The 18,712-nt window shown below is 34.7% G+C and overlaps 1 long non-coding RNA gene across 1 annotated transcript in view; it reads right to left on the bottom strand.

Moving 5' to 3' along the window:
* LOC144366048 (uncharacterized) overlaps window positions 1–2,097 on the bottom strand; it is a 47,610-nt gene extending 45,513 nt beyond the window's left edge. The window contains exon 1 of the long non-coding RNA XR_013424897.1: window positions 2,003–2,097. This is a non-coding gene — a long non-coding RNA (uncharacterized LOC144366048). The remainder of the gene's footprint in view (window positions 1–2,002) is intronic.
* Between the last annotated feature and the right edge of the window lie 16,615 nt (window positions 2,098–18,712).

Below are 18,712 nucleotides of genomic sequence, written 5' to 3'. Positions count from 1 at the left end.
CCATCTTTCCCATGGATATATTTTAATAGCAAATGAAATGACTAGATTCTTTCTCAACACAACTGTAACTGTTACTTCAAAATAGAGGGAAAGTCTTCTATCAAAGGCTAAGTTGTAATTCAAAGGGAGTTTTTATCTGGAGTCTGATAGTCACTAAAATAAGAAGATTAAATTAACCTGGTGGTCAGATCAATTGAGAATTTTCCCATTTTGAGTATTTTATCTCACTAACTTAGTACATCATAAACATTTACTTCCTAGGTATTTTAGTAAAAAGAAGCAAAACAAATGGCTAGATATCCTTTATGCTAGCCAATAGCCCTTTTACCAAGCTTTGTTACATAATTACATCAAGAGCCATCTGAAGAGGTTACTGATATCCTTGTTTTATAAATGAGGAAACTGAGACACAGAGAAGTACCCAAAGTCACAACCACCAAACAGTGAGCCTGGAAGTCCCACTGAGGGCCGGCCAATTCCCAAGCCTGTGTTTCTTTCCAGTCATCATATCCCTTTAAATATGCATTGTTAGTTCAAAGATGACCTATGGCATTACATATTAAAGTGCTTTCCCATGATCTGGAATAATAACCTCATGAAGCAGGCTGAGAAAACAATCTTAGAGGCCTCAACCCAGCATAAGACTTAGCCCTGAACCTGAACCTGAAACATACCCACTAATGTATTTGAGTATAGATCTGTGTAAGTGTATGGGTGACAGCTTCCAGGAGCCTGTGGATGAGTTGGAGCCCAGGATTGGAAGGGATACAAATGCATTGGAAGGTAAGAAGAATAAATAAGAAAAATGAGATTTGTGTGCCATTAGAGAAAATCTAAAGTTCACACCACGGAATCTAAACCCTTGGAAAATCTTGGATTTCTGTAGCCCTTTACAATTTTGGAACAACCCTCAATTCAGTTTTCTTCCAATACGCAAACAAGGTATTCACCAGCACTGTCCCATTCAGAATTACAATGATCTGAAAAGAAGCAGTAACACATCTCTTCACTTTTGGAATTGACTGAAGCTACTTCCTTCATACCATGCCTCACTTTCTCACAGCTACTTTCAGACATTTAATATCAGGAGTTTAGTTGTTAACATCTTTTTTCACCCATCCTGTCTCTCAAATAACTCAGAGGCCAACATACGCATCACATAAATAGTTAACAAAAATGAAAGTGAAACGAAAGGGAGGGAAGGAGAAAGGGAGGGAGGAAGTAAGAAAGGGGAGGAGGGAGAAATGGAGGAAAAAGGAAGGAAAACAGAGAAAAGGAGCAGGAGGGACAAACCCCCCAAAATAGTAATTACTTTTACATTAAAATACAATTGTAGAAGAAACTCCATGAGTAGCAATATTCCACTAACTGCAAAATCAACAAATGAAAATCTCAGAAGTCAAAATTATATGACTATAAAGTAATCTAACATATAAACAGTTTGCAAAATGCTTATACTGCCATTATCTATAGTTGTGTGGAATGAAAATTGTTCAAAACGATGTTGAAACAATCCAAGACTGAATCATCTACTAAAGATTAAGTTTTAAACACAGTGAATTGGAAAATACATATTAGAAAAGTTTTTAAACATATCTGAATACTAATTTTAATTACCAAAATGTTCTGGACAATTGAGGTTTAACTGAGGCATTAGCTTTTGCGCTTATTAATATCAGTTAAAATTTCAGCTAATAACTCATTATTTCTGTCAAAAATAGATTCCAAGTAAGAGTTAGACTTTAAAACCAATGTAACAACTATTTAAGAATTTTAGAAACATCTTCAGAGTAAAATCTAAAATAACTCTGCATTAAAAATGCTTTGAAATTGCAGAGAATAATAATTACATAAGCTATTATTTTCACTATCCAGTTGCTATCTACTATAAGAAATTGTGTTTCTTTTCCCATTCCTCACACTCTGACTTTATTGGAGATTTTAGCCTTAGAGGATATTATCCAAATCCTTCCCCAAAAGAAATCAATGGAAGTAGTAATACCTGTGGCAACCACATGTTTGGGCATGCAACCTTTCTTCTGGTATATTTCTTCTGTAGCTGCTGGCATTGGAGCTACATCAAAGATGCCCCTGAGAAAAAAATTTCACCCTGTAAATATTACATATTTCATCTTGTATATTTACTTGGTAAATATACCCAAACATAATAAAATAAGCTACTACTAAATCTTGAGTCCTAATCTGGAGATATCTTTGTGTCAGTTAACGCTACCATCTATACCTGTTCCCCCTGGACCATGCACACTCCTGGTTGGTCTCAGTTTCCCAAAAGGTATGAAATTCTGCACGAGCTCAGTCAACCATCTGGCCATGATGATCTCAGGTTTATAAAAAGAAAAAGAAATTCTGTTTCCCAAAAAAATGAAATCCTTCCTTTTATCCTTTTACTGTTAAAGTAAAGCTCATTATTTAACAGCCATGTACAGTCTGTCCTAGAGAATGCCATGCCAAAAAAAATAAAATAAAATAAGAAGAAGAAGAAAAGAAGGAAAGAAAGGAAGAAAGGAAGGAAAGAAGGAAGGAAGGAAGGAAGGAGGGAGGGAGGAAGGAGGGAGGGAAGGAAGGAAGAAAGGAAGGGAGAGAGAGACAGACAGACAGACAGACATGCCTTGCGGCTCTGAATTGTTCATGGCAGCTATAGGATCATCCTGGTCTTTAATGCCTCCCTGCTTTGCTCCTAAACTTTGCTGGCTTATGTTTTTTTTTTTTTTTTTTGGTTGACTAGTTAGGGAAAGGAAAAAAAAACTCATGACATAAAAATTATGGGAATAAATTGGAGAAGATATATTTAATAAGTTCCTCTACCCTTAATATAGAACCAAGGAAAGACTATTGTTTGTAATTTTTAAAGAATTAATTTAATAAAACAAAACAAAACTAAAGAAAAAAATAAAACACTTGATATTTAACATCCAAGGGATTGTCCTCATGTGGTAACTGTTTAGAAGGAGGTTCAATTTATCACTAGGTTCATTCCTACTGATTTTTTCCCCATTGCAAAAAATTGATTATGACTCACTTTTGGAATATATCAAATGCTCCAGGAAATAGATTTTAGTTTTATCCAAACCAGCAGTGAGAATAATTTATAATTTAAAAAAAGACAGGCAGAGTCACTCTATGAAAATGACTCAGTTTCATGCCCAAAAGTGCTAGCTTTCTTGATTGCCAGTTTCCTTTTAAAAGTTGGAGTTTTACCATGGCAGGGCAGAAGAATAAATTATTGTAGTAAGTCAACATTTCTACTTGTTGACTATGGAATGTTTAAAACACAGCTTAATATGAACATATGGAAAGGCTAAGAGAACAGAGCTTAAATTGTGGAAATAGATGATCCAAATTCAAAATGGTATTATTTGTAGAAAGGAAGAGGTAATTAAATAAATGTAATAAATAAATGTACTATTTAGTGTCTTTAGATTTTCCAAATTGATTAGGATTATCAAAATAGATTCTTTAATCATGGACTTTATTGCAGATTTAAGCCATTGAATTCAGAGTCTGCATTAGTTTCTTTGCCTCTCGACCATTTTCATCTCCCACAACCTACTCCCCCCCAAAGCTCTATCAATTAGATAACAGATAAATTAAGATGAAGTTAACAAAGTGTAATTAGAGATGAATAAGTAGAGAAATTACTGTAAGAAAATCACATATTTCAAGTTGAATGTAGTCACTTTAGAACACAAATAAAAAACCAGTCAGTAGATGCACTTTTCATCCATTAATGAGTGTTATTTAAATAAACAAATAACTCATCATTTTCTGTCCTTTAACGTATAGCTAGTTAGTACCATATAATTGAGATGTCAGTAGAGCTATAAGACTATATTTGAAAATCATCATATACACAGACTACATAATATTCAAAAATTGTCCATCAGGTTTCTAGGTGAAGGTAAAAAGCCTTTGTTAATCTATAATAAGTGATATATCAAACCCAGCATCCACAGTAAATACTAATGTTTTCCATTCTATAAAAACTATATGAAAATATATTACTGCTTTTATAGTTGCTTTACCTTGTAAGTTTTATGCCATACCCTCCAAATAAACCAGAAAATGTGAAGTACACACAATTAAGTGTCAATTCACATAGATCAAGAGTAGTTTGATCAGCCATTTAAAAGAAAACTTCCTTATCTGTTAGAATAATCAGGACTGAACTATTTGACTGGCCAGCAAAATCAAAATTATGATCTGCTTTCCAGTGATGTTTCAAATGACTAAAAAAATAAAATCAATTATTCCTGTGAGGCACATTTTCCTGGGAATACCAGATAGTTAAAATGGCTAGTGATTGTCAAAGCGTTAACAGGTGTCTCCTTAAGATTATTTCAGATCCTCAAAGAAAAAGTAGCAAGTGGTCCTGATTTCCCTATGTCACTTGAAACACTAAGTTAAATGTTAAGCAATATTAAGTTAAAAGTGAATTGAGAAGAATATCAGAAAACAAATCCTAAATAACTTTATAAAACATGGGAACAACAATAGTGAAGGAAAACAGTTAAATGTGAAGTTCACTATGCACTTGAAATCGCAAGATGACACTTTCACTTAACTGTGAAGTGCTTCTTTAGGGTTATAAGGATGTTGTCACTCCAGTCCTAAGGGAAAATAATACTCAGCACTTCCCCAGACTTCATAGGCTCTCACAGTGACAGCTTCTATTCTATAATTCTCCTGGCCTATCCTGCCACAAACTGGATTTCCTAAGCACATTCTGAGGAACTCAACAGAGCAAGAGTTAAGGAAGAATAGCTTTTTAAAAATGCTACTTTATATTACAAAATAAATTTTGAAATACATGCTGTTTAATATTATCCAAATGGCAATGAAGTTATCATTATAGAAAAAATGTGAAATTTTTGTTGAATTTTTTTCTACAGGTTTTCTACTTTAATATTGCTTTATTTTGCAGTGTTTTAAAGGGATGACAGAATCTTTAGCACTTGGGGCCCCCAACAACCTTGGTTCACAGACACAATCACCTACTGCCTCCTTAGTCTCCAACTAGCCAGGACCAAGCCTCATTTGAGAAACACCAGTGAGTCTATCAAAACACAACCAAGTGTTCTCTCTTTCCTGGATGCCTTGAAAAATTCTCTAGCTATTCTAGTTTCACCTTTGACAGGAGCCAAACTTAGGAGCAAATGTGCCAAGGTCTATCAACTATCCTGTGTTTCTTTCATTTCCTGTGCAGGGTAACAGCTTCAGGAGCTCAGATATTTCTCAGGGTAGGTAAATCATGTAAAGCCCTACAGTATTAAAAAAGGAAAGAAAAGAATACAACAGAGTTCTCATAAAGAATGGAAATGAGTAATAATAGAGAACACACTGGAAGGAACCAGACTCTAGTGCTGTATAGCTTAACCCACACCCAAAGTAAACTGTCTTCACTTGAAGAAGCTGGCTCTCTATAAACTGGCCAATGTGTCTTTAAAATATAAACTTCTTGGATTGTCATAATAAACATTGCAAAATAAATATGAAATAACATCTGGAGGCAAAGCTTTACACAGAGTAGGGTAAGAGAAAGTGATAACTTTTCTTAATACTGGTAATAAAGTATGGAGGTTACATTTTTATTTTGGGAAATGTTTTCCACTATCAACCAAACACAAACCAAAGACTTAAATTTTTTATTTTAAAATTTCAAAGAATGTAATCCGGCCTATACATGATTTTTTCTCAAAAATTGGGATACTCTTAGTAAATGCTTTAATTCTCTTATTTTCAACTATATGAAGCTCACATAATAAGCATTCAGTTAGCAAACCTGATATTTAGATATGGAAATGGTTCATTCTAGGGTCTAATTCATATCAGATAGAAAACTATCCATTCTTTTTGCCTTGGGAAACCAAAATTTCTAATTAATATGCTAGAAAAGCACAAAATTTTCATTATAAAAGCGTATCCTGAACAAGCTAATTATGTCACTCCTAGTAAATTTAAGAAATGGTATGCAGATCCTTGCCCAAGAAATCACTTCACTTGTTTTACAGAATACTCTGATCAGATTTTTGTAGGTGACATAGTTAGTATTATATATCCAATGCCAAAGAAACAAAAGCATTACAAATTTATGTAATGTTGAGTAAATACCTCCTAAAAATCATTGTGCCTTATTTATAACAACTAGTAATAACAAAGAATGAGATAAATGACTCCAAATTTATATATGCCCTCATTTGTTTTTAGTTCCAGCTCATAAATCTTGATTTTTAAAATCAATGTAGCCAGTCAAGGTGCTACATACCTGTAATTCTAGCAACATGGGAGGCCGAGGCAGGAGAATCACAAGTTTGAGACCTGCCTGGACAATTTAAGAGACTGTCTCAAAATAAAAAATAATAAGTGCTAGGGATCTAACTGAGTGATAGAGCACCCTAGGCTGGATCCCCAGTACTGAAAAATAATAAAATAAGAAGAAGAATATGAATAAGAAAGTGGAAGAAAGAAGGAAGGAAGGAAGGAAGGAAGGAAGGAAGGAAGGAAGGAAGGAAGGAAGGAAGGAAGGAAGGAAGGAAGGAAGGAAGGAAGGAAGGAAGCTGTTAACTATAGTGGAATAGAAAATATTTCTCATTTAGTCCAATAAATATGTAAACATAATTACATTCAATTTAGTAATTTTTAAACGTATACTTGTCTCTCTTCCCATAGAGTGTGTGTTTGGCAGAGGAAGATAGTTAAGCTAGTGTGAAATATGGTTTCATCTACTCAGTCTGCGCCTCATGACATAAATCTATTGTGTTTCTCTCTGGCCTAAACTATCTCAGAAAAATTCATTTTCTTCAACAAAATTCCCTTTTAAAGACAACAAAAATTTTATCAAATATTTTTTCTTAACCAAATACCAGTTGTAGGCAGGCTACATAAAGATGCCCTAAATTCCAGACTCCCTTTCTTCAGATATTACCAAGGTTGGAGGTAAGGTCAAATTCACTCAGGCTATTTGTTGTAATAAACTTAAAAGAATCATCCTCAACTTCCATGATTAATCATTTCCTTTCATTCAACAAATGAAAACAAAAGTTGATTCATATTTTAAGTTTTTAAAAGAGCATTTTCCTTTGATTCTCCAAGCTTCTAAATGAAACAAAATAAAACATAATCAGCCAAAAGCAAACATTCCATTCAACAAAAAGGGAGGAAGAAGAGTACCAATACATCTCTTCCACCAGTTCTCTTCCATGCAGCCCCTGCAGTGAGTCCTGCTGTTCTGTTCCTGTTTATCTCCTGATCAGCCTGCCCCATTGTCCTGGGACAACTAATACAGGAGTTGTCTTCTACTCCTGAAGACACAGTCAAGATGAACAGGCTGAGGGAACACTGGGGAATGAGGCTCGAGTTGCCTCTGGAGACAGGAAATCTCTCTACTGTTGACTGTGCAACCTTGGAAAAATAATTTAAGCTCTTCTAGTCTCAGTACCTTCACACATAAAATTAATATATTATCACAGACTGTGCAGAATTTCAGCAAGGATTAAAGGAAATGAAGTTTGTGGCATGCCAAGCACATGATGGCTGCTCATAAATTGTTGCTTGCTAGATTTTGTACATACTTTAAAATAGAATTTTCAAGTCAATCTGAAGCACACACACACACACACACACAAAATTATAAACACATTTCATATATATATATATATATATTCCTTTCAGTAATTAATTTTTCCATAACATTCAGTTTTCTCAATGAGCATTTACAGTGTATCTACTATTTGCCAGGCAACATGCTTCAGCTGCTAATGTAAATCCATAAAACAAAAATCCTTACATTTTTTTCATTCTTATTGTAATTATTCATACATATTAATTGTATAAAATAGTGATTTTCATTGTGACATTTTCAAACATGCAAATAACATGCTTTGATCGTATCTACTTTCCCTGTTACCCTCTCTTACTCTCCCTTTTCTCCTCCCTCCGTCCCTCTTCTCCTTCCCTAATAGTCCCCTTTCCACCTGCATGTCATCTCCCTCTCCCCTGGATTCCACATATGAAAGAAAACACATGATACTTGTCTTTACTTAGCATAACATGATGATCTCCAGTTCCATTAATTTACCTGCAAATGACAAAATTTCATGTTTTCTTTATGGCTACATAATACTACATTGTGTGTATATAACCATATCTTGATCTATTCATCTGCTGATGGGCATCTATGCCGATTCCATAACTTGGCTATTATAAATAGTGTTGTGAATACATTGTATGCAGTTATCTTTATTATTTGCTGATTTTAATTCCTTCAGGTTATACCCAGATGTGGCATAGCTGGATTACAGGGTAGTTTGATTTTTAGTTTTTTGGAAGAAACCCCATACTGCTTTCTATAGTGACTGTAATAATTTACATTCCCAACAACAGTATATTAGTGTTGTTCCTTTTCCCCTGCATTCTTGCCAATATTTTTTATTTTTTGTTTTCTTAGTAATAGCCATTCTAACTAGCATGAGATGGAATTTTGATGCAGCTTTGATTTGAATTTCCCTGAGAGCTAAACATGCTGAGCATTTGTTATATATTTATTGTCTATTTGTACTTCTTCTGAAAAATGTCTGTGCCTCTCATTTTCCCACTTATTGACTGCTTACTTGTTCTATAGGTGTTAAATATTTTCAGTTCTTTATATATTCTGAAAACTATAACCCTTGAAACTGTCTTGTGGAAGAAACATATACTAATATCCAAATACTGTTAAAGTAGTTTTGCCTAAGTATGTGCCTCATGGTGCAGAGTGAGAGGAATGAGGCTGCTCAGTCTTGGATGTCAGGGCAAGAGAGGATGTGTGTTCAGGAACCTGAACTAATTCCTCACGTTGGAGCATTTCTTTGCCAGGGAGTATTTCTTGCCAGGAAAAGAATACTGGGTTGTGTATCACAGGCCACAAGAAGAGCTTGACATAAAAGAGAATATGCAGTTTGTTGAATTACTAGCAGATTTTGTGTTCTCTGGCAAGAGATTTAGGAGGTGTGTGGGCAGGGAACAGATGACAAATGGCTTTATGTGTAATGGGAAAATTCTGGACTTTATCTTGAAAACAGTGATGAGTCTGTTAAAGGTTTATAAAGGGCAATGAAATGATTCAATTTGCCTTACAAAATTACCTTTGGTGGAAATGAAAGAATGGGTTAAGAATAAAGAAATGAAGATGCTGATGAAAAGTGTGTTTAAATATTGGAGTATAAAATTATATTAGTTGGCTGGGCCCGGTGGCTCATGCCTGTAATCCCAGCAGGTCTGAAGGCAGAAGCAGGAGGATCACAAGTTCAAAGCCAGCCTCAGCAATGACGAGGTACTAGGCAACTCAGTGAGGCCCTGTCTCTAATAAAATACAAAATAGGGCTAGGGATATGACTCAGTAATAGAGCTCCCTGAGTTCAATCCCTCGTACCCCCCCAAAAAAATATATTAGTCAACTCCCAAATAAGAGCCCAAATCAATTCAGAGAAGGATGGAGAGGAACTGAGGTCATTTGAAAGTAGTTGCCACAAAAAGTGGTGATCAATAGGAGAATGCAAGTGAGCAAAGGAATCATATGTTTCCTTCTGGTGTATCTGAGGAGAGCAGTGTCATTAGACATCATCCACAGCCAAGATGGGGGTCATTGTTTGCTTTGTTGATTCTCCAGTATAGGAGAGAGGTCAGTGATGATGAGTCTGGAATATAGTTCTGTCTCTGGTTAAAATGTAGGAAAGGTGAAGATAATGATTTAGAACTAATCATCTATCTAATGAATATGTCAGAAGGCATGAGTGACTGGCCCAAGGAGAACAGAGTGAAAGAAAAGAAAAAAAGATGGAATACAATTAACAATATTTAGAAAATGAGCAGAGAAAAAAGAAACTATGAGAAAAACTGAAAAAGACGGAATAAGAGGTAAGCAAAATCTAAAAAAGTGATGTCATAGAAATTTTGGAGGTATAGTTAACATCAAATTTCACAAAAAATGTCAGTTTAAAGACTGGACATGTCCCCTGGATTTGCTAATATGGTGCTCTTTAATGACTTCTTCACCAAAGTCATGATAAGGAATCCAAGTGTAGCTGTGGATGATAAAGGAATGGCAAGAAATGGCCTACAGTGTCAAGGTGTGATTTACTTGATTCTACTTTATGAAGAAAGAAATTAGACTACAGCATGTTAACCTGCTAGGCATAGAAGAAAAAGTAATAAAATTTCATAACTTAACAGACAAAGATTAGAATTATACTAACATGATAAAACTAAATATACAACTAAAAACATTAACCATTATAGCAAATGTCAATGTTAATAGTATTTCCATTTGAACCTGTTCTACAAACACACCTTTACAATTCTTTCAATTCTTCATATCACTCCATAATTCTCAGCAAGATAATTTTTGTTCTCTCCTTTATTTGGTTATCTCCTTTTCTATGTAAATGTGACCAATAGTGCTATTTCATCTTAACTTATTTTCAATCTAAAATCAATCTGTATTGCTGCCTTCCTTGGTCAAGTTTCTTAACTTTTAGGCAATCTTGCTTACAGAGAACTTTGCTAAAAACTCATATGTTCTATATTGATTTATACTTCTTATATATTATTTGATAAATAAATTATACATAAATAAATAAAATGAAATAGATGTAATAATACTTTAAATGTAAAATACTATAAAATATGAAATATAATATTAATATCAATTTAATGATATATTATCTCTCTATATAAAGTTGCAATCCAGTGTTTGAATCATGAATTTAAATCATCACCATGAAGAGAAACTGTTCAAGTTCACATCACTACTTAACAAAAAAATTTTACTAAATTAAACCTGTTAATTATATTTTATATAAAGTATAATTTGTCTCATATTTGCTTTCTTTTTCAAATACATGCATCAGCAACTAAATATATATAACCTTATTTAATGCAACCTGTTATATTTTGGGACAGTTTATAACTCTTGTCTTTCACATATTGGCATGATTTCAGCTATTCAATTAAAAATGAAATGTTTTATTAATGTATTTAGTTTCTGATAGAAAGCATCTTATGTTTGGTATATTCAGCAAAATATAGGATTAAATTTTCTCCATTACCTTGTTATTTAATATCTAAAAATAGAAACCCAAGCCAGGCTCGGGGGGCTGGCTCAGTGGTTGAATGTCCCCAAGTTCAATCCCTGGTAAACCTCTCTGAAAAAAAGAAACCTAATATAATGCTTACAGTATGGATCCAATGACAAATATAGAATTTTAGTTTTCTGCCCAATGGAAATTCAGGTCAATAAAAACACAGATCTTCAAATCTCCTCCTTAGTCAAAAAAGGAGAAGTGCTTGCTTTCAAGTTGTATTCTGTATCACAAAATCAGACCTAAAATCAGAAAAATAAATCAATTTTTCTCATATCTATTATACATTCTTTTGGGGGTGAAAACACAATTATATTTAGTAAGGTCATTTCAAAAAATTATTTTCAGAACATATTTTCTTTTGCCTAAATAATAGGGCCTGACCTGAGGAAAAAATACAGATTGTGAAGACTACACTGAAGTTGTGTGTTGATATGTGGCAAAAATTCCTATAAATAATATGAAACTATTAATAGCTACTGTGAGACCAGACATTACCCTTATATGAATCTGTACAAAGAGAGAGAGAGAGAGAGAGAGAGAGAGACAGGCTCTATGGGACACCTGGGATCACCAAAATTCTCAGACATCAGGCTATGCCTTAGTGATGTCATTTTCCTCTTGTGTTCTATTGTTCTTGTTTAGACTATTTTAAGTAATAAATTAGGAAACCTTCATAAAATATGTATTGAATTTAACAAAGGATTTGATCGTTTCTCTGGATGTATTTATGAATAAGATTTATAGACACAACTATGATTAGATGGCTGTATAGCTTATTGAACAACCCTATGTAAGGAATATTGAATAATTATCACTGACAACCTGCAAGTGCTATAATCAATCACCAGAGTCTACGTACTTCATGCTGCTCTGTTGTTCGTCTCAACAGCTTAGATGAAGCTAATGAAAGTACACTTAGCCAAATTTGAAAAACCAAGGCAGTCTGAGAGAAATAACTGATAGTTTGGATGAAAAAAAATTGATTGTGCAAATAGTCAAATGGGCTGAAATGACAGACTTGGACCAAAATGATGAAATCAATGATAAAAGCATAGTCTATATTAAAGTACAGCAAACACCACAGAAACAAGGAAATGAATAACAATTGACATGGAAAAATACACTAACCCATGGAGGTTTTAGTTAACCACAAGTTTAAGAGAAGCAAGGATGCCTATTGGGTACCTAAAGGAGCTAACAAAACAGTAATAGGGTGAGCAGCCTGTCATCCCTGGGGACCGCTGCTATTTCTACCTCAAGGTCTGATCATCAGAACTAGCAAGTCTATGTCTTCATTGCTGAGCTAGAATTTCTTTATAGGCTCTATAATAAAATCTTTGCCAGTTACTTTGGAACCTTAAAAAGCAACCATTTTCTGGTATCCTTAAACCACTGTCTGCTCAAGTTTACCCCTGAGCTCTCTGAGGCCCATGAATCTCCGCATATCATCTGGGACTGTCACAGGTCACCACTATGTTTGAGAGATTTATTCAAATTTCATCTAAATAAAATAAATGGACGGAATGATTTAGAGGTTATATTTTTGACTCTAGCTATGAGATTGGGAGAGAGGCGGAAGTGAGGAGTAGATAAATCAGACTAGAGCAGCACAGAATAAATGGGCAAAGTATAGACTTTGGGAGTGACAAAAGATGACAGGGATGTGCCTAGAGGAAGAAGAACCAGAAGAATGAGATTTGAAGATACTTTTAAAAAATCTTAACTTCTCTTTGAAGCTGAGGACATCTTATAAAATCATGCTTTACACATACAGGCCATGGGCATTTTCTCATACCCTACTGACCACCCTACCTCACCCTGTGTCCCTCTTGTCAAAGACTCAGTAGATCAATTACACATTCAGCTTTGCAGGGCTTTCTATTCACCTTCATGACTGGCCCTTCTGCAAGGGCAGAATGTCCAACACTCCAACCTCACTGCTTATATATCTCTACATAAGATGTCCTAGACAGAACCATATCCAGAAATTATCTAGCTCTGGATTTATCATTTTTATAAAACTGGATTTATATTTTGTAACACTTTGTCCAAAATCTCCTAAATTTTCTTTCCCCTCAGTTTACTAATAATATTCTTCAACTTTATTAAGATCTCTAGTCCTTGTTCCTTCAAATTTTCCTAATCGCATCCTCATACTGGCTTCGTTGAATTATTTTACCTGTGCTTCATTTTCCTCATTTGTAAATAGCAGTAACATTCACATGACATATTTAATGTGAAAAATAAGAGCTAAACTGTTTAAAACATAGCATTGTTCCTTGCTCAGATTAGGAACTAAATGATCATTTTCAACCTTAATACATATAAATCTCAGGATTTATTCCAATTTTTTGTTTGCTTGTTTGTTTATTTATTTATTTATTTATTTACTTTTGCAGTGATGAGGATTAAAATGGGACCTTGTGAATGATAGGCAAGTGCTCTACCACTAAGATATAGCCCCAGCCCTGATTTATTACTTTAAACCTCTCTTGTCAAGGCCATCTCTCAATTTGTTCTTTGTCCTTCTTCTGTACTGAATTAGCAAAACTCAGACCCTGGATTGACCACTCACTCCCTTTCCAGTCATATATCTGGCTGCCAAAACACTGCTGAAAACAAAAGCCACAACCACATGGATTGATGCCACTACAAATTCACGGGCTCCCACATCAGTTGAGCTATTAGCACTACGCAGTAAAATTTCTAACTACCCTTAGTCTGCTTCCTCTCTCATTTCCCACAATAATATTTTCAAACCTTCACTACTCGGATTTTCTCCATCACTCTCAGAATATGAACTGTACTTCAGAGAGAAAATACAGATCATTTTGCAAGAACAGTCCTCTACTTCTGGTCTCTCCCCACAACACAAATAGATGTAAATATAGTCAGAGCTTCTCTATTTTAGCTAAATGGTTTCCTGTGTTGCAAATGTTAATCTTTCCATCTGTTCTTTGAGTCATATCTTTCCATTTCTTTGGGAACCTTAGTTAAATCCAGTGTATCTCCTTTCTTCCGTATTTCAACTTCTTTTTTTCACCATCTCCCATCTTGACTCTTTAACTCCTTTTAGGGAACACCTTACTTTTCCTTTCCCCTTAAAATCTTGTTTCTCCAAAGACTGACATGAATTTACCTCTATCTCCCCATTTCCTACTTTTGTCTCAACTACTAAATCCGTGATTCTTCACCTCTCCTACAAGTGTGTTGCTAGTCACTAAAAACAACAGACACGTTTCAGTGCTTAACCTTACATAACCTCTCTATTGCTCATCTTTCTCTTTGAAATTCTTATTTCATATGTTTTCTATGGCATCACTTACTCTTCAACTGCCTCCTTTATCTTCCATAAAGAAAAACCTCATTCATTTGTAGAATTTTTTTAAAGAGAGAGAGAGAATTTTAACATTTATTTTTTAGTTTTCGGCGGACACAACATCTTTGTTTGTATATGGTGCTGAGGATCGAACCCAGGACGCACGCATGCCAGGTGACCGCGCCACCGCTCGAGCCACATCCCCAGCCCACTCATTTGTAGAATTTTAACTACATTTAGCATTAATACTCCAACCTTATTCCTTCCTAGGTCCTCATAGCCAATGGATAATAGAAGACAAAAACAAAACTTCTTGACTCCAATATTCTATAGATTTTCAAAACTATGTTGTCCTAAATTGAACTCACCACCTTCCTCCTTCTTTATATTTATGCATCTCCTGTTCTTTCTATCTTGGCCAACAGTGCTCCTCTCACCATTTCACAAGCTGAAAACTATATTCAATCCACTGATTGAATCCTGTCCATTTTTTACATACTTCTGAAACCCATTCTTTTATTATTTTTATTATTTTTCTGCGATCACTGTTGTATGCTTGGCTTTCCCTGTAGGTTTCTACAAAAGGTTCCTCATTGTGTCTGCCAAATCCATTGGTGCTATACTCATTATCACACCACTGCTGGGTAGCCATCCAATTGACATTTTCTCTCAGTGTTCTCCATTACTTCCAACTTAAAAAAAAAATAGCAACAACTCCCATTTATTAAGTACTTACTATGTGACAACAACTTTTTATATGCATTTAAGATAATTCTTCAAATACAAATAAAATAAGAGCATATTACAATATCCAAAATTAAACAAGTAATAGAAAGTTGAAATTCAAACAAAAGACTTTATAACTAGAAAAAATAAAACTCAAAATGTCTCTTATATAAATGAGTCAAAATGGCCTATGTCTTCATCCTTAGTTTGCTTATTCCTTCACTGTAAACTGAGACCCATTAGCTCGAAAGTCTGCCAGCACCAAACTCAAATTTATATATATCCAATTATTTTAAAATAACCCAGCCAAGCAGATTTTTAGTCATTTAGATCCTGCCTGTTTTGGAGGCTCTTTGAAACCTTATCTTACATCCACTGACCATGATAATTTAAAGGCTTGTAGTTACAAGACCCCAAGATTCTATGGCAATTTTAAATCAAGTGGAGTGATAGAGTATATTTGGGATTTTACTCTGGGAAGAATGGAGAGCCACTGAAGATGTTGAGCAGAAGAATTCCATGATACAACTAATATTTAACAGAATCACTCTAGCTTCTAGATTATAAATAGATTTTAGGAGACAAAGAACAAAGGAAGCAGCCAAGAAAAGTTGATGTCTTAGAATATATTAGAAGCAGTAAACTAATAATAGGGAATAAAATTCTGGAACTTTTTTGAAAAATAGAGATACCAGATTTACTCTGCTTAGGTTATAAGTGAGGTGGGAAGGAAGAGTTTGGGATGTCTCTAATGTTCTGCCTTGAACAACTGAAAGGCTGGAGTATCCATTAACTGTAGTTAGGAAGATGTTGGGTGAGGTCTTAGAATTTATTCTTATTGAGCTTGACCTTTCTCCTCAAGGAATAGAAATTTTTATTTTATGTATAGCATATATATATATATATATATATATATATATATATGAGAAAAAAATAATCAGAACCTAGATTTCTCATCTCAAACTGTACAATGAAATCATGACCAGCCAGATAGATCAGTGTGTTCCAAATTCTCTGACATTCCATATGGTTTAAAGAATAGTTCAACCCCACCCAGCTGCATCCACAACACATGAGCTAATTCTTCAAATACAAATAAAATAGGAGCATATTACAATATCCAAAAGGAACTCCTATAGGACTTACAAAAATACAATACAAAGACCAGAGTGCATTTTAAGATTTTTTAAAATCTATTATTCTTTGGTTTTGTTTTATAAACCTCCTTCTTTTCCTCTTCCTTCTTCTTTTGCTTTATTTCTTTGTTGTCTTCTCTTTTCTTGTATTAGTTTTTTCTTGGTTTCTCTGTGGCCCATTACATTTTCAAGGCACTGGTTTCTGGGTTTTTTGTGGTGGTGGTGGTGGTGGTTATTTTTCCTGAGTAAAACACATGACTTCTGGAATATGTGTGGGTTAAAGCTCATCCAAATTCATCATGTTCTGTTTCTATTAGTGTCTTTTCTATTAGCAATGCAAACAAACAAATAAACAAAAAACCTCCAAATTTACTCTGAAGTCTAACTGCTAGCAAGCAACACTAATTCATTGTGATTAGGATTCTTGCCTTATTATTTTTCTGAAAAAAATATGCACACTAATTTAGAAATTGAAAGACCTAGGATCAGGAGGATTAAATGTTTATGTCAGGCTAGGGGAAGGAGGAAGAGGAGAAGGAGAAAGAAGGAAAAGAAGATGCTTAAAGCCAGAAGACATGGGAGACTGCTTTACAACTTGCAAACTTAGTGACTTTGGGCAAGTTACTTAACCTCTCAGAGGCATTGCTTCCTTTGTCATAATTGTGTAATTTCTGCCTTTCTTTTTCTTTCTTTCATCTCTCTTTCTTCCTTCCTTCTTTCCTTCTTCCCTCCTTCCCTCTTCCTTCCGTCTTCCCTTCTTCCCTCCATTCCTTCCTTTCTCTCTGTTCTTTCTCCCTTCTTTCCTATACTTCACGTCACATAGAATTTGAGAGTTCAATAAGATAATCCGAAAAATAATGAAAAAATTAAAAATGAGTAAGGAAGACAAGAACATAAACAAATTACCTAAAAATCACCTACAGAGTTCTCTAAGCAAATAAAAGATAGGCATGTTAGCCTAGATTACCATATTTTGATTGGAGTTAAGGCACCCACTCAACATGGTAGGCTGGATGGAAGCAGTCATCCACTTGTACAGGTGATTGCAGCCTCAGTTCTTAGGCTCCTCTATCCATTGAGCACACAACATAGGTTTTCCCACTCTTGTATGGTCTCCCTTTTCTGTGTGCTTACTAGGTGAAAGAACTTTGGTGGTGTTTAATCTTTCTAAATTCAATTTCATTTTCTGTAAACACAGAGATAAAACATAATTCTGTGTATTATTTATATAAAAATAAGATAACGTATGTGAAAGTGTTTGTATTTATTTTCTACTGCTTCAAAACCAATATTTCCACAAATAAATATTCAAAACCATTCAACTCTCTATCTATGGATCAGGAATCTGGGATGGCTTAGCTGGGTGTTCTGCTCAAGCTTTCTCAAACTTGAGATCAGGATCTTGACCTCCCTCCTCATTTGGAGCTCAGGATTTTTCAAAGATGTTTGGAAGAATTCAGTCCTTTGCAATTGTCTAATTAAAGTCCCCATTTTATTTCTATTGGCTGGTGACCATTCTCAGTTCCTAGAGACCACCTGTAATTCCTTACAATATGGGAATAGGTAGCTCACAGCCTAGATGTTTGCTTTCTCCAGGCCAGCAAGAGTGTCTGCTGATGCTACTTACTTATTTTAAGAGTTTACCTGAAGATGGGCGTGATGGAGTATGCCTATAATCATAGTGGTTTGAGAGGCTGAGACAGGAGGATTGAGAGTTCAAAGCCAGCCTCAGCAATTTTATGAGCAACTCAGCTATCAACACCCTGTCTCTTAAATAAAAAATAAAAAAAGGTCTGGGATGTGCTTCAGTGGTTAAATGCCCCTAGGTTCAAGTCCTGGTACCAAAAGAAAAGAGAAAGAAACTAAAAACATTTACCTGAAAAGATCCAGCTCCTTTGAGGACAGTCTTCATTTTGAGATTAGTCAGTCAACCAATAATAAGCCTAATCATAAGAATGATAGCTCATCATATTAACAGTTTCACCCACACTCAAGGAGTGGGAGTTATACAAGGTCATGGTCACTGCTTGCAATATGTAGCACATCATGATTCCCACCACCCACAAGTAAAACTATTAAAAGAATATTTTGCAAGAAGTAATCTTTGGTATAATCATTTATCATACACTAGAGTCTCGACTAATATAACCAAGTCCTTTTAGGTACCATTTAAAAACCATGCCATTTCAAAGATTTCTCAGATTCATGAATTTTTCCATCCTTTCCTTCATCTCCTTATCTTTAACTTAACAAATACTGATTGACTAGCAACTACCACCAGGCACAGTGCTAGATGTAGGTGTCATAATAAAACAGTTATGGTCTCAGCCTTTGCAGAGTTTATACTTAGGGGAAAGAATAATACAACCAAACACAAACTCCAAACAGATAAG

This window comes from Ictidomys tridecemlineatus, chromosome 8, assembly GCF_052094955.1.
Source record: "Ictidomys tridecemlineatus isolate mIctTri1 chromosome 8, mIctTri1.hap1, whole genome shotgun sequence".
Lineage (NCBI taxonomy): Eukaryota > Metazoa > Chordata > Mammalia > Rodentia > Sciuridae > Ictidomys > Ictidomys tridecemlineatus.
Note: the sequence above shows the minus strand (reverse complement) of the source record. Positions and strands in the feature narration are given on the sequence as shown.